The sequence below is a fragment of the Coturnix japonica genome, chromosome 5, assembly GCF_054131305.1.
Source record: "Coturnix japonica strain WE chromosome 5, WE-NBRP24, whole genome shotgun sequence".
In the NCBI taxonomy this organism is placed as follows: Eukaryota; Metazoa; Chordata; class Aves; order Galliformes; family Phasianidae; genus Coturnix; species Coturnix japonica.
The window spans coordinates 41,082,846-41,098,970 of NC_140667.1; the positions used below are offsets into that span (position 1 = coordinate 41,082,846).

Consider the following 16,125-nt stretch of genomic DNA (forward strand, 5'->3'; position numbering starts at 1 on the left):
CAATTGCATCAGTGCCTCATTCTGGCTGTACTACATATTGATGAATAGCGCAGATTTCGTGAAAGTTGAGTGTTATTTGACAGGAAATGAAGTCCTCCTGATCACAATTTCCTCCTCCAGATTTCATGGCAAAGCAGTTTCAGGTCTCCTCCTGGAGAGTGGCTGCAGTCACCTCTACAACAAGATAAACAGCAAACACAGCCTCTTCCATATGAAGTGCTACCAGTCCAAGAAGTTATCTCTGGCAACGGGCAGTACCAGATACATCAAAGAGTAGAAATCTTGCTGGAACAACTACCTAATAAAGTTCTCTACGTGTGTGAAATCCATTTTTTAAGACATCCATGATAGGAGATAGTGCATTAATCTCCCTGAATGCACTTGTTTTAGTTAGGTTAACAGATACTACCAAATGTTTATAAAAATATGTTTATCTATGTCAGTTTAATCAAGTAATACTAGGATAAAAAGGTTATAAGTCATCCCATGATATCCACTGGGAATCACTGCACAATGCAGGAGCTGCTTTGATTTTAGCATACTCAATGAAAGTATTCTCTGAAATGCCACTGTATCACTAGGCAAAGAAAAACAAGTAAGGTAGAGCAGTGAAACACCACAGTTCTCTACAAACAACATTGTTTTTGTCGACAGAATTGTATGATATTTGTTTGACATTTAATTAAATCTCAGGGCCACTAAACTCAAAGGCCTAATGATGTCACAGCACTTAATTTGTTCAAAGATTTTCTTCTAGCATCTCTTTAGTTAGGCAGCTTAGGAAAAGGAAGAAAGGAAAAGGTCAACAGGGGGATTTCAGGAGATGCTACTAACTTCTTGCCTTATCAGTAAAAATAACCATTCAGCTTTCTAAAATGGAACGCATGAAAAGCCATGGGCATGAAAATGCAATTACTCTCCTGTAAATTGGTTGCACATTAGTATGCTGGAAAGGAGAAGAAAAGCATAGCTTGGTCTTGGAGAACCATGAGATTGATAGCCACCAGGAAAATGGTTTCTTTAATTCATTTTCTTCTGAATACTATCCAGACCATTAAAACTTATTTAATACTTGTAAGCAGAGAGAATCTGTTCCAGCTTGTGAAAAATCTGCTGAAACATGCCAGACAACACATAAAAAATTCCAAACAGACAATCTAATTAGTTGTTTTCTTAATATCTTCCTGATTAACTAATAATCTTTCTTTGATTTTGTTTCCCTTGAAAGGGTGAAGACTGTTATTCTTTATTTTTGAACTGGGAATTTTTAACATGTTTCATCACTGTACAATAAGCAAGCAAATAAAAAAAATAGTAAATATTGATGGATTTAGAGAAGTGAGAATTTTATGATCAATAGAAGTGTCTGTAGTTACAGACACTATGATGACAATGAGCAAAAATGAAGTTATGGGATATGAATTGATTCCTTTTGTGAAGGAGAGATATAAGCCAACTGGCTTATTGTGTTGTTATTGTTACATGAGACAGACAGAAACAGGAACTGCATTCACATGAATCATGAGAGATAGCAGCACATGAACTTAACAGTGCTTAAGCCAGAGTTGACAGTTAATTCAACATGGAAGTTTGGGACTGACAAACATCAAACATCTTATCCCTGTAATAGGTTAAATGAAAAATGTGCTGAATTCACAAACTAGATTTGGCACGTTTCTATGCCTTAAAATAACACACATAGAAAGAAACAATTTGCAGCAGCCCTGATTCATACCTACATCTGTTCAGACCTATCTCCAGAGCTCCTTTAATCTCACCTACCAGTAATTGCAGCAAATATCTTTCCAGATCTAAAATGGGTCACAGAGTACATAAAGAATGCTAACACATCAAGCACTGCAGAAAATGCAGGCAAAATATTACCTTTGTAAACCCCAGTTGGACTTAAGTATGATACATGAGGACAATTCTGAGCATGTCCAATAGTACACCTCCAGACAACTAGGAAAACCTTACATATAAGAGGAAGAAGTTTAGCTGCACCCCAATACCAAATGAGTGGGAGTTTCTAGAGAGGAGTTTTTAATTTGACTTAAATATCCAAATCCTTAGTCTGGTTTTAGTAATTATGTGTTTTGTTTGCACCACATTAAAAAAAAAAAAAAAAAAAATTAAAAAAAAATAAATAATTTTACTAGATTGAAGTTATATTTTAAGATAAATCACATGCATCTGCTTGCCCATATCTGCTTGACAACCACTTCATAAGTTCAAAATCTATGGTCTCAGTCCTGAAGAAAAAAAATACCGCAGAGGTAAACAAACAAACGTAGAATAAACACTGATAACTCAGTCTAGGACATTAATAAAGAAAATATAATCCAGCTCACATTCTCATCCACCTTAGGCATATTGCCGCTAAGATATATTTTCCTTCTGAAAACTCTTGTTCTGTATAGCCCAAATGAGAAATTGCCCAGACTTATTCTTGATAGCTGTCCTGACTACCCTTATTATAACATATCTTCTTAAGACATATTGACACAATTAGAACTCTCAACAAGATACAATCATCCAAATAATATGAAAAGCTTTGGATATCTCACATTTTGCTATCAGGTTGCACTTTAGAACATAAAACAGTTGAGTTAAACAAGACTGCATATATCTAAGGGAGTTAGAGGCAGTCCAGCACAGCACAAGTACTGCTGCATTTAAGTAAGGGGAATCATCCTTCTCTTTAATCATAACCAGATATTACATATGTAAAAGGCATAAAGCAATGCCAAGCTGCAAATGAGTTTTTTAAAGAATAACTATTGTACATTTACTTGTTTGAAAGATTTCAAACACTACAGTTTGCCTAGGTCTCCAACAGTAATTTCCTATGAAATTAGACACTTACTTTTTGATGTTCATTTTGCTACTGACCAAGTCTAGTTTGAAGGGCAGAGCACAGAGAAGTACTAGAACAATAGAGTGGAAAGAAATTTGTCACTGGGTTAAGTACAGTGATACCGGCCTCCACTTTCGTTCTCCACTGCAGTATGAGCCTTCAAGGTTGAAGAAAGAGGCATAAGTAGTTTGAAAAATCCTAATGCTAACTGCTGTTAAGAATAAGTGTATAAAGATTGGGTGTACTAATGGAAGGAAACAACTGCAATGCTAAGGAGATGGGCATCTAAACACTAGCTTTCTTAAGGGTTACTTGTGTCATCCAAGACACTGAAACTGTAGTTGCCAAGAACTAACCATTTTGAGCATTCCACTTTGTGAGCAAAGTGTCATCCAAACAGGGGGTCCAAGAATAATGGCACACCAAGAAATACCTGCTTTAAATCCTACTCCTACTCTTGACTAGAAGTGAATATCACACTTGGTTAGGGGTTTTTTTGTTATTTTTAAAGGCAACTACAAGCCTTATGATTGAAAATGTGATTTTAGACCATTCACTACAGTTGATAAGAGCTTCAAAGATAAAATAACCCAGCCACTGTACCAAAGACCAATAAATATCTTTAATATTAGACCTGCCATCATGATACATTCCACTGTTAGCAAAACATAAGCACATCTAATTCTTAGTCCTTTTCTGCACTTGTTTTTACCTTTTCATAATAATTTGGACTCCATTTTTTTCATGCTTTCTCTTTCCATCTGACTATTTTGCTTTTACTTGAGAAATCATACCAAAATATTTCAGCCACTAAAAATCGTTGCTAGAGAGCATTTCCAGTCACTAGCCTCTCCTCCTAAACACTCTCTCTAGTGTTTGGGAAAGGAAAAATGAAAATGCCCCAACACAGATAGAATCATAGAATCGCTAAGGTTGGAAAAGACCTCTAAGATCATCCAGTCCAACCATCCACTTATCATTAATATTTCCTACTACACCATATCCCTCAGTACAACATCTAAAAGATCCTTGAACGCATCCAGGGATGGTGACTCCATTATCTCCCTGGGCAGACTGTTCCAGTGCCTAAACGCTCTCTCAGAGAAGAATTACTTCCTTGTATCCAACCTGAATCTCCCCTGGAGCAACTTGAGGCCATTGCCTTTAGTCCTATGGCTAGTTACATGAGAGAAGAGGCTGACTCCCACACCTCATCACAGCCTCTCCTAATCTCTTAAGTGCTGCATTCATTCAATCTTATTCATTTCTTTGTTTTGCCATTAAAATATGCATGAGTGGGTGAAGCTGTGAAAGTGACAGGAAATTGCAACTGTACATTTAGACAGTACTTTCAAAGACTGTTCCAGAGAGATACATTTCTTCCAGGGAAAAAAAAAATCATAACCATCTGAAACAATTCAGTTTCTAGTCAGACTGATTGCCGTGAAGCTAGACATACTGCTAGAAACACGGAAATGGCAATAAAACAGACTTAAGTTGGGAGGAAAACAGCATCCTTCTTTCTATTTCCAAAAGATCAGAGCAGACAGGACTTGCCAGTCTGCACTGAAGTCCCACACATAAGCATGGAACTCATAACTAGACTGTCAAGAGTCCACAAAGCACATCTAAATCCTTCAAGTCTGCGTCTCTGTTCCCTAAGAGTACATCTTCGTGCCTATCACCACTCTATTGGCTGTCTGAACAGACTTTACCTTCCAAAAAGAAAAAATACCAACTTTGGCCTTTTCAAACCTGCCTTCAAGCACCATCTTGAAATGACTTTTGAGGAATCCTTACTATGTGCCCAGACGTGCGGCCATTTCCTTATAGTTATTTTGCTCTGTTCACATCCTCCCTTACTGACAGCACTTCACTAGACAAGTCTGAACATAATCTACCATAAAGGATGTGGAGATGTTCTGAGTTCAGTGAATGCCAACAACTAAATGACAGGCAGAAAATTAAGTGCAATAGGGACTTGAAAAGATGGATGAGAAAGCACACTAACCACGATCCCACTCTGGCTAGACAATTTGAGTTAAACCGAGTGCGCTTTAGACATTCAAGGTTCAAATACAAGAGTTGCTGCACAGCTTCATGTATTCATCAATAAAGGTTAAGCAACTCACATAGCTATCAGTGCCTGAATGGAATTAACAAATGAATAGTGGAAACCAAGCAAGTCAAAAACAACCTTAATAAGAAGAACAAAACCTTTGAAAGGACACTCAAAGTACCATTTGCTTTAATTAAAGCCTTATATCTACTTCAAATTCATGCTGACAGTAAGCTTTCCTGGTCCTCCGTCTGGTACCACTACTTTCCACTATTTCAGGCCTGTACTGGTATTTAAAAACAAACAAACAAACAAAAAACCAACAACAACAAAAAAACACGTTGCCAGTATAACTTCACCATTTTCTGGTTGAAGTATAAGAACATGTTACAGACTGTGTTGAAATATCTATCTTTACAAAATGGAGTATGTGGAAATCGCAACCAAAACAGGAATCTGAAACCCATCACTTTAGCATGACTGGTGGCACTGTGAGCTTTATGCAATTCTTTCACTCAAAAACAGTAATTACATGCATACAGTGGATGCAAGCTGAATTTCTTTAAATATTGTTGGTATTGGAATGGCAGCTAATGGCCAGCTAACATGTGATGTAAGAATGCAAATTACATTTATAAACCAACAAAGTAGACAGAAAATGTTTTCAGAGTTCTCTGAATCTAAATGATGCTGTTGAACCCGTACTTCAGGGAGCTGTTTTTCCCAGTGAACTATGATGTACCATAACACTTTAACGTCAGCTCCAGAATGTTTCTAAAGTAAGGTCAACAGAATATCCTGTATTATCTTCAGAAGCCACTTGATATTTAAAATAAAGTTTACTGCGTGCAAAAAAAATCTACTCTGAGGCTCCTTACAGCACTCTTCGGATTAAAGCGTGGTTGGTATTCTACTGAGTGTGTTTCTTTTACCCTTCTGCTAATAAGCTTTCTGCAACAGTGGATATTGTACACAGAACTAATACAGAGTGCATGACAGATCTCATTTATGCAACAGATTTGCAATGCTAACAAAAGCAAAAGACCTCCTCTATTCAGCCCACAAAGGAGGAAGGATTTATTACAGACATATTTGCAGTAATAAAAGTGGACATGTTTATCCTTGTACTTTTCATTCTATCACTAAACACTTCTAAAATTTCTGGTGTGATTTTGATGGTATTTAACAATGAATCACTGCAAATCTGCACACCTGCACCCTACAAAGAATACAGGTCTACTTTCCAGGAAGAAGTGCTATTTTGAGAAGCATTTCAATTTGAAAGAAGGAAAAAAAAAAAAAAAAAAAAAAAAGATTTGATAGGGAAGGGAAACAAAGATACCAGACATTAAAGGAACAGATACTTGATTAACAAAGGACAAAATGCCACTTTAAAAAAAAAAATAAAAAAAAATTCCTGTTATCCACCAGTAGCCAACACAAAGCAAAATACATAATGTCCTGAGACAAGCAGGAGCTTCATAAATAATACTACTAAGCTGAAGTAATTTAAAATCATTTAAAAATTTAAAGTATCAACAAAACATTAGAGATGCTTCTATCTAGAGCAAGATAAATCTATTCATAAGAACATAGCCTAATAAGTAGAATTTTTCATGCTGTAAAGGAAATCCAGATCTTCAAGAGCCATCAGAGATCATGAGCAGTACCTGTCTGACCTCTACCCTCCTGCAGGCTAGAGTTAATTCCTCTTCGAACTGAAGCACTCCTTGAAAAAAATAGTAAATCCATAATTTTGTTATGTGTTCCAGAAGACAAAAGTTTCAACACATTTTCAGGATTTTCAATTTTTTTGGTGGATAGCTACATCACCCACTTTTCTTCCACACTATTTTTCACACTCAAATTGGCCAGTTCCGTTACCAACACTGTATGCTGTTAGACTTAAGAGTACTTTACAACTGCTTTTCTCCTTTTTATGTTACTCATCTGTCAGCAGGGTTTTACAGTGGTTGGTATTTTCCAGGAAAATATCCAAAAAGGTTGCATATTGTGAGAAATATGCTAAAACTCTAACTGCATAGATGTCTTAATATCATAATAACGCACCATCAGTAACACATTAGGGAGAAAGAATGGTATGCTGCATACAGTTCTAAGTCAAAGAGAAAGTTGTATGAATTTCATGAACTATGAAAAATGATAATTCCAGCAGCAAAATAACGATCCCCAAATCTCCATTCTCTAATTAATCTTGCCATTGATAGCAGAAAACAAATAAGCTGAAAAAAATATACACGTTTTCTATAGTGCTACTGATATGATGAATATTAACAAGAAGCGTAAGATTAGGAAACCAAGTGGACAGCAGGAAAAAAACTACTTTTTCTCCTTTAGATTCTCAGACATTAATCTCAGGAAAGGTCTCAATAAAAACATCAGTACAATTAAACAGGGAAAGAAATACAATTACAGTTCCACATTTTTCTACCTTGGATGCAAAGACAAATGTCATGCAATTTTATAGCTCAAAGAAAACATGATGGATGAGGGGAAAGGAAAATGTACAACTATGGTAAATAACATACAAAGGAACTGTATGGTATTACTAACAGGAGATCTAAATAGGTTATGCATAACATCTAGAAAATTGCTGAGTGGTTGCTCAATATCTGTAACAGTGTGTGAAAAGGTGAAAAAGTGTGTGTGTGTGGTGGGGGGAGGAGGGGGCGGGGAAGGGCTTAATTGTCAAGCTGCCAAAGAGAGTGCTTGTGACAGGTTGTAATAAGGAAGTTATTGGGACCTGCTGATTTAAAAACACATAGTTTAGTAGCTGTTATTTAATCTCCTTAATTGATGTTGGAAAGAAAAATGCATTACATCATCTAGTTCCCTCCCATCTCTGCCCCAAATACAAATATTTATTGAACCTGTCTTTCTTTTCTGCATTCACACAATCAATTCTACTATTTCCATCCAGCAACATACTGATAAAATTGATTTATCTTTTTATATTTTTAATCCTCTTATTTTTCTTAATTCTTCTAACTGTATATTTCACCCTCTGTCTTTCCTTTATTGGTTTTCTGAAGTTTTCAGTTTTTCATCTACATTATTAGCTTCCTCTTCCATTTGTTATATACATTTATTATTCACAATAATATTTGTGTCCTCTCAGAGCTAAACTGACTCTGCTGTGGCTTTCTGGACCTTTAATAAAGAGTACTGAAACAGTCACCAATTGCCATCTGCATTTTCAGTTATGAAAGATTTTTGCTTTTGCTGCAACTGACTCTTTTGAAGCATGACACACACAGGTAGCAGTCTGTACCTAGAATTAAATTCATTTGTAACTGAAATCAAATCAAGGTCATCTACACTAAAGGTACCAAGGTATTCTAAGAATTAAACAAGTTCTTCTGCAATATACCAGTATGAAAGCCTCAAATTTTGCAAAACACTGTAAAGTGGGAAACAGTTAGCTTTAATGTGTTACATCAAGGTGCAACACTGATTTGGAAAGATGCATAACTCACAGTATTACCAAGGTGAAGATTTCAGGATTGGCTGAATAGTCCAACTGCACAAAGTTGTATCAAATTCAGTCACCATAATAAAGGCAAATCTTCTCAGACTACCTCTCTGAAATGCTTGGAAGATAAAAAGCTGACTATAAGTAGTAAGCAAGCTGTCAAGCTGTCATTTTTTCATTCATTTACTTATCCATACACACAGTTTCACATCCAGCAAAGCAACAACATTTCAGTTTTAAATGCAAGTAGACACATAAGTTTATAGAAAACAAAGTTTCACGTACCCCATTAGAAATTTGCTTTTACTGAGCTGTCTCCTGTGACTTTTCATAGGAACACTACATAACTGTAGTATCCTATGGGACAGTGCTTAAATAACATTGTCTTAGCAGGACATCCCAGTTATGATCAGGTTCTGAGACATAACCATCTCTGATAAACATGGTAGATATAACTTTCCTACATCTTCTTTAGTCAGTAGGCTCTTTTCAAACACTTCCCCTAACAAATTTGCTCCTTTCCATTGCTACCCTAAATCCAGCTTTTGCTACTGTCATTACTGCTTCCCTCTCCTCCCCATAATCACAGGACATTTAGCACAAAATCATAAAGTATCTTAAGATACAAGGGACCCAACAAGGATAATCAAGACCAACTCAGTTCCATGCTATATATTTTCCAAGGACAGCTGCTGAAAATCCATTGTTATGCAAAGAACTCAGATGTAAAACTAAATAATGTGTCCCTTGTAGTCCAGAAATGCATCTTAAGAACTGATCATAGATACTTACGGTTACTCATACTCTTGCCATTTGCTCAACTTTGTGAACTGTATGTGAAGTTATTTATAGATTACTTTGCATAATATTCAAAAAGAAGGGATAATTCTAACCCTCTAAACAACAATTTGTAGTGTAATAACTGAAACAAAATAGACTGCTTGAAGGGGCCAGCAAAGTACAAATAAGAGCACCTTTTTCATGTTGATTTCCAAGCTGAGTCTTGCAGCAATGGGACATGCACGTATATTATAGAGGGCAGAGAAGAGTAGTCAGATCAACTAAACCCTACTGGGATAAGGAACTCATTTAATAAAAAGACACTAGAAAACACTTTTTCCCCAAGCAAACATGATTGATCACTCACATCAAAATCCTTGGCCATGAATACATCTAGTAATTTGTGGGTTTGTTGCCTTAGAAGGTCTTAATGTCTATTTTACTAAAAACACATACAAAAAGAATCAGGCAAGTTCATCTTGTTATAGACTTTCTTTTCTGCTAATTCAATAGGAAAGTATGTAACCTTCTGGAACAGGACTGCTCTTGTCCCTACCCTATGCAGTGTTAATCAGGCAACACAGATGGAAATTAATGAGGTAGTGAAGTTTACCATGCTTGCTTTGATAGACCTTCCTTGCCTGTTACAACTCATGTCTTCATAATATAACAACCAAACTATTCTTCCTGAAATTTTGGTCACAAATTCACATTTGCAGACCTACATTTTCCTAATAATCAAGTCAACTGTTCCTGCCAATGGTTTTTGAATCAAATCACACACTCAAATTGTATACATTCAGAAATTAAGACAAATGTTTCCTGTATTTGAATGTCACAAATAATGACATCACATTATTTTTCCAAAAGCACATTCAATCCATAATACTTTTGTGTATTCATACAACCAGGAAATGAACCATAGCTTCTTCTATCATCATAAAGTTGCACCAGCTTCTCATTTTAACTAAATCTTTATCCAGCTGTTGAATATAATTCTCAAAGTCTAAGGCTTAAAGTCAGTACCTTCAGTGTTCAGTGAACACAGGAGGTCTTCTTTTTTGGTATACCTCTAAGAGCCCACAGTCTTTAAAAGTGTTAGAAAAGATGCACATTTCTTTGTAACAAAATTCATTATGCATGATTTCCAAAGTCTTGTCATTATTACACCATAACTTCTAACTGAAGCTCTTCCAATACAGAGCATATGAAGAATCTGCATAGACAGGTTGTTCAGCATCTCAAATCACATATTTCTTCTCTGATACATTTTTAGGCTCTTTTCTCTGCCTAGCTGTCTATTTTCACAAGCCTTGTATGCGTACATACATTTTGAGATATTTGCTGCTGCCAGTTTAAGCAGAAATTATTCAGTGTACTCAATAATTTTTAGAGATGTAAAAATGGTAGCTCAAGAGAAACTGATTTGCCTGTTCATGTGCACAAATACAAAAAGCTTGATCACAAAGTCAGTTATCTTCTTAAAAATTAACTAGAAATGGAGCAGAAAATGAAATGATTCTAAATTCTACCTATGTGTACAGCTTAGTTTGCAAGGGGGGGAAAGAAAAAAGAGCTTTACTGAATGTCCAAATCTCTTTGCTCTTTGAGATGGTCCTTGCATATATTATAATGCAGTCTCATGTTTTGTAGAATTTCTTCAGCTAACTCAGTTACTGGAAGAAGTCTGAATACAAAAGCATGGAGGTCACCATTCAACATCAATAAAATTACCATTCTTTCTACAGCTGGATTAGATCTTTTACACCTAACTTAAATATATGGCTGTTGGTGGAAAAACTAGAGCTGTCTGACACTACAGATGTGCTGCCAGGAAAGCCAGACTGTGACTAAGGGCAAAACTACCAGATTGCATCCTCATCCATGCAGACTGCAATGTCTCGGTACTGAAGTTCCAACACATATCAGAGTGTCCTCCCGCTTAGCCCACAACCATTTACTCATTCATCTGACACATCTACACAACATAATTTTTAGCTGTCTGGTTGCCACTGACTATAAAGACAAGCTGCTTTCCTACTTGAGGGCAACAAGTTTAGTCAGTGTCAATATGCTCACTACTTTCACCACATGCTCTACAAGTTAATGCTAGTACCCACATATGCTTCCCAATTGCACTTAACAGTATGTTTTGGGCTCTTTCCAAAGTTCAAAGAACACTTTGGTGAAAACTCAACAAGCCATACATGTTGATAACCACCAACACCTTATATACGAAAACATGTCCCTTGTACTTTCAGTCTAAGCTTACAATGTAGGAACATTTAGAATTAAAAAGCGTGAAAGAAACACTATTTCCATTGTGACAGTTAATTCTTAAACAACTTTTTAAAGATAAAACGTGAATATTCCCAAGCCTGCTTCTATCAATATATATTAAAATAAGTAAAATAAACAGTACAAAAATAAAAATACAGTACAACTACCAAAATACATCACACTATGAATTTAAAATGAGTGACTTGCGCATTGATCTAATAAATTATTTTCATTTAAATTGCTTAGTAAAGCCACTGATAGACTAGTGAAATTCTCAACATAGTCAGTTCTTAAGACTGACTAGAGCTAGACTGATTAGAGCTCTCAAGAAAATAACAAGTAGGTGTTGCTACTTCTACTTCCCCTTTGAAATGGTAATGATAATATATATATATACACACGTGCATACATTCATTTGCCAAGAAGTTAACTGATAGCCAAAGTATTGTTGTCACCCTTCTGCATTTATACAAAGTCACCACTAGATCTGTATAATTATTACAACCTAAACCACAACAACATTTAATAAAACAAATGAGAATTTTCACTTGTAGGGCTTCATTTACTTGCACATCAGATTGAATAGAAATACTATTGTGACTACCATCCCAAAGAAAGACAATAGAACACAGACCCAATACAAGTTAAGACAGAAAAGTTTTGAAAGGTATAAATTGACAGTTCTAAGCCCATGGAATTTTTGAAAGGGTTGAAAATGGTAGTGAGGATGGGAAAGGGTCTAACATGTCATTTTCTAATTAGAGTTAAGATTTAAATGAAAGAAATAGATGAGCACAGATGAGATGTTTTTACACATGCACGTGTATATTTTTAAAATTGCATGTTTTAAGAATATTTGAAAATATTTTGTTTTAAATCAGGTTGCTACAACTTCTTTTGCCATAGTAGTTTCTATAATGTTTTGTTTGAAGGAAGAAATTAAGTTTACATACTAAACATATCAGTGTACTCTTTAAAACTTCACTGAGTCTTTGTCCAAATAAGAAAATATTAAGGATGCTAACTTCAGAGGTTATGACCATCTGGGTTCTGTTTCTCTGTTTTTACAACTTAGATGGCACTTCATTTTAAAACTCTACCACTTGTTTCCATGGCAAAAATCAAGAGGCCAGTTGCAAGGCAGATTGAGTATGCTTGATTTAATTTAGAGATTCTGAGAGCTGCAAACAATAATCATGGAGACCCCACATAGCTATGAAAATACAATCCTAACATTAAAAATAAATAAATAAATGTTGGTGAACAGATAAGCCCCACATCTTCTTTTAACAGAAGGAAATCAACATCAATTTCTCAACATTTTATGAAACTTATTCTTCTTTCAATGCGAAAGCCATGTACAAATACTTTGGAGCACAGGATAAACAATAATTCAAGTCTGAAAATTCAGTTCTCAGCATTTCTGTACTGTCCTTGCAAGGTGGTAGGGGCTACCCAGGGACATCAGGGAATTTGATATTTTCCCACTTACACCCTCTTTAAAAAGAAAGTTGTCAATACTGAAAATACATATTAGTCTGTGCGTTTAAACACATATATACAACACATGCATTTGGGGAGATATATATAAATATGAGACACTAGTATACATATATATATATCAATATATACTACATTGTTCACTAACATATACACACATTAATATATTTGCTAAACTATTATCTTTGCCACTCTGATTTATTATCAATAATAAAGCTATTATTTGCTGCAGAAGTCCGACTGACTTGTCTTGAGCACATGCTTAAGGTAGTAATGTAACCTATAGCAAAGAGTTTTGACTCTACAGCAACATACATCCCAGTTGGATTAGAGGAAAAGAAAGGGAAATCATCTTTACCTTCTGCACTCATCTCCAGAACTGCCTAGACTGGATTTTTTACATTAACAATCATTAAAACTACTGATGAATTTCAGGTTATAGTGTGATTTCAAATGTATTACAGTTCTTAAGTGAAAGGTAATGATTTGAAAAGAAAAGCTTGAATACTCATATATGTTGTAAACTTCAGTAAATTAAAAAGAAAAAAAAAAAAAAAGCATCTTCTACTGTACTCTTTGAGAACAGTTTTCACGCTCAATATAAGGAATTTACATATCGAAATTTTCTCAACACAGTCAATACAAAGCTCTCAGGACACTCTACAGAAGGGGACAAGTTCAGATATCTTAGCACCTGAGGCAGTTAGTCCTGTGACTTCCAAGAAAATTTTAACGTTAGAGTTGACACCTCACAAGAACTCTTTCTTACAAAACACTATTTTGTACTTTTCCATTGCACAGTATATCTATCACAAGTACATACACAGACAGCTCACCTGCATTTCACCACCACTTCTCCTCAACCTTCTCTTCCATATGAAATCCAAAACAAGAAAAAAACAAGCTCTCCACATCTGATCTACACGCTCCTCACATCTCCTGCAGCTGAGACAGCTAATGGGATACAGCTGGCTAGCCCACACTTAACAGCTCATTTAAGGTTGGGCCACCCTCCCCAGTACTTTCTAAGGGTTCGGATAGTTTTCACTGATGGCTTTTACAGAACTAATAATGGCGTGCTTAAAATACTTAATATAAGTACAAAAGTTTGAGCTTCCCTGATGGTCTGGTTGATTAGTTCTTTGCATAAGAAACGAGTTATCAGAATCCCAATCAAGAAGAAAGCAGTATTCTCCTTTTAAAGCAATACTACCTTATGTTGTTTGGAAGAAAGGCTAGTGTATTGAAAACAGAGCCTTTTTTTTTTTCCAGCTGTATCAGTTTGTATAATAATTGACATTACGTCTTCCTACAGGCTTCACGTTTCTCTGAATAATGAGATCTTAAAGCTATAAACACATGGCAAGATATTCACTTTCACAAAAATCTTAGCAAAAGATTCAAAGGAGTGAGTCAAACGTGCAACAGCTATGTGCTAATGTGTATGTTAGCAAGGACATTTGGAATGCTAACATTACAACATAATAAAGATACCTAATCTACAGAAGGTGTAAAAATAACACAAACGAGATCCTCCCCACTGTCTGTAAAAAACAAAAAAGAGAAAATGCAAAGGAGGAATCACTTCGGTCCCCTTTGTTCAAACAGTACCTTCACCAATAAATTGAATCCCGTTTACATCCTAGAAAGATGTGTGCTGTGACTGGGTTAACTGGGTTAATTATAAGCTAGTATGACTATTTATTGAGCCTTAGTACAGAATATACAGATACAGAATGCTCCACTTGTATTAAACGTTCCACAATGTACACCTGATTTGTAAGATATAACATCGTTTAGTAGATAGCACACACGTTACACTTACATAAGGTATACAGTCACAACACATTGCTTAAACATTGCTACACAGACCTAGCTTAGCAAGAAACGGTGATTTTTCCTACAGAGGGAAAAGGGCTTGAGTCTCATATTTAACAGACCAGCACTGCACAATGTTCTTTGCCTCTCTGCTAATTTGATGACTAAGTAAATCCCATTACTAATGTTTTATTCTATAATTTATAACACTGATGATCTTTATCTCCACATCATCTTCTGCCAGCTACAATACAGGAAATCCAAGCCTTGGCCCAATATATGTATGCACAAATAACTGCTTTCAAGATGACCAATTAAATGTGGATTATCTAAAACATTCACCTATAAATTCAAATACTGAAATATCACTCCATTCTTTATGAAATGCTTAGTTACGCATGAGTAAAATAATAACATTAAAAATACCTTAAAATCAAAGTATTGAAAAATAATTGCTCATGTCAAGGAAAAGTTGAATTTTAAAGTAAACTGAAATGACAGGTAAAATATCCTCATGCCCTAGAACAAGGCAGAAGAAATAAGTGTTTATTTCTGAAAGGCAGAGGGAAAAAAAAAAAAAAAAAAAAATCCTAAAGAAAAAAATCTTTAACTTTTCTGTGAAGTTAAGATTAAACGACTTTGTGTTATTAACTCACAGCTAACAGTTCCTGCATGGTGACTGCAGCAGAAATGCAAAAAGAAAACATCATAAATATTCTCAGGACAAAGTCCAAAGCAACAGTTTCTAATATGTGTCTACACTATAAATGTGTGTTCATATGTGTATAGATTTATCTCTCTCTCTGTATATACATATATGGCTATTACTTCTAGAAATGTTTAAATACAACTGTGTACACTATCCAGTTACTTTGAATATTTTCTACTGTTCAGTTGTTTCCAACTTTCAACATTAAATTGTAACAGAACATATTATCTAAGATCCAGAAGGTAAGAACCACATAGGCAAGCAATAACAGGACTCAGGAGTACTATGGTAATCCAAGAACTATAATTTATGGAGACAACGTTCTGCAGAAAATTTCAACAAATAAGAAAACAAATAGTATTTAAAAGCAAAACAAAGCAAGGCAAACAAACAAACAGAAGCACATTGATTCAAAGTCCATTCCTCCACAAATTGACTCTAGTTCCATTAAAAAAGATTATCTCAAATTTTAATCTCTGCATAACAAATCCGATGCGTCCAGTCAAACATCACTTAGTGTACATAGAGAGCAACATCAGATCACTTTAGGTAACTGATATCTGATTCAATTATTATGTTTTTCAGTTAAACTGAAGTGTCTTGGGATGCATCAAAATACCTATGCTTTC

At 35.3% G+C, this 16,125-nt stretch overlaps 1 long non-coding RNA gene across 1 annotated transcript in view; it reads right to left on the reverse strand.

Moving 5' to 3' along the window:
• The window catches only part of LOC146760775 (uncharacterized), a 154,646-nt gene extending 140,730 nt beyond the window's left edge, over window positions 1–13,916 (reverse strand). The window contains exon 1 of the long non-coding RNA XR_014947249.1: window positions 13,806–13,916. This is a non-coding gene — a long non-coding RNA (uncharacterized LOC146760775). The remainder of the gene's footprint in view (window positions 1–13,805) is intronic.
• Between the last annotated feature and the right edge of the window lie 2,209 nt (window positions 13,917–16,125).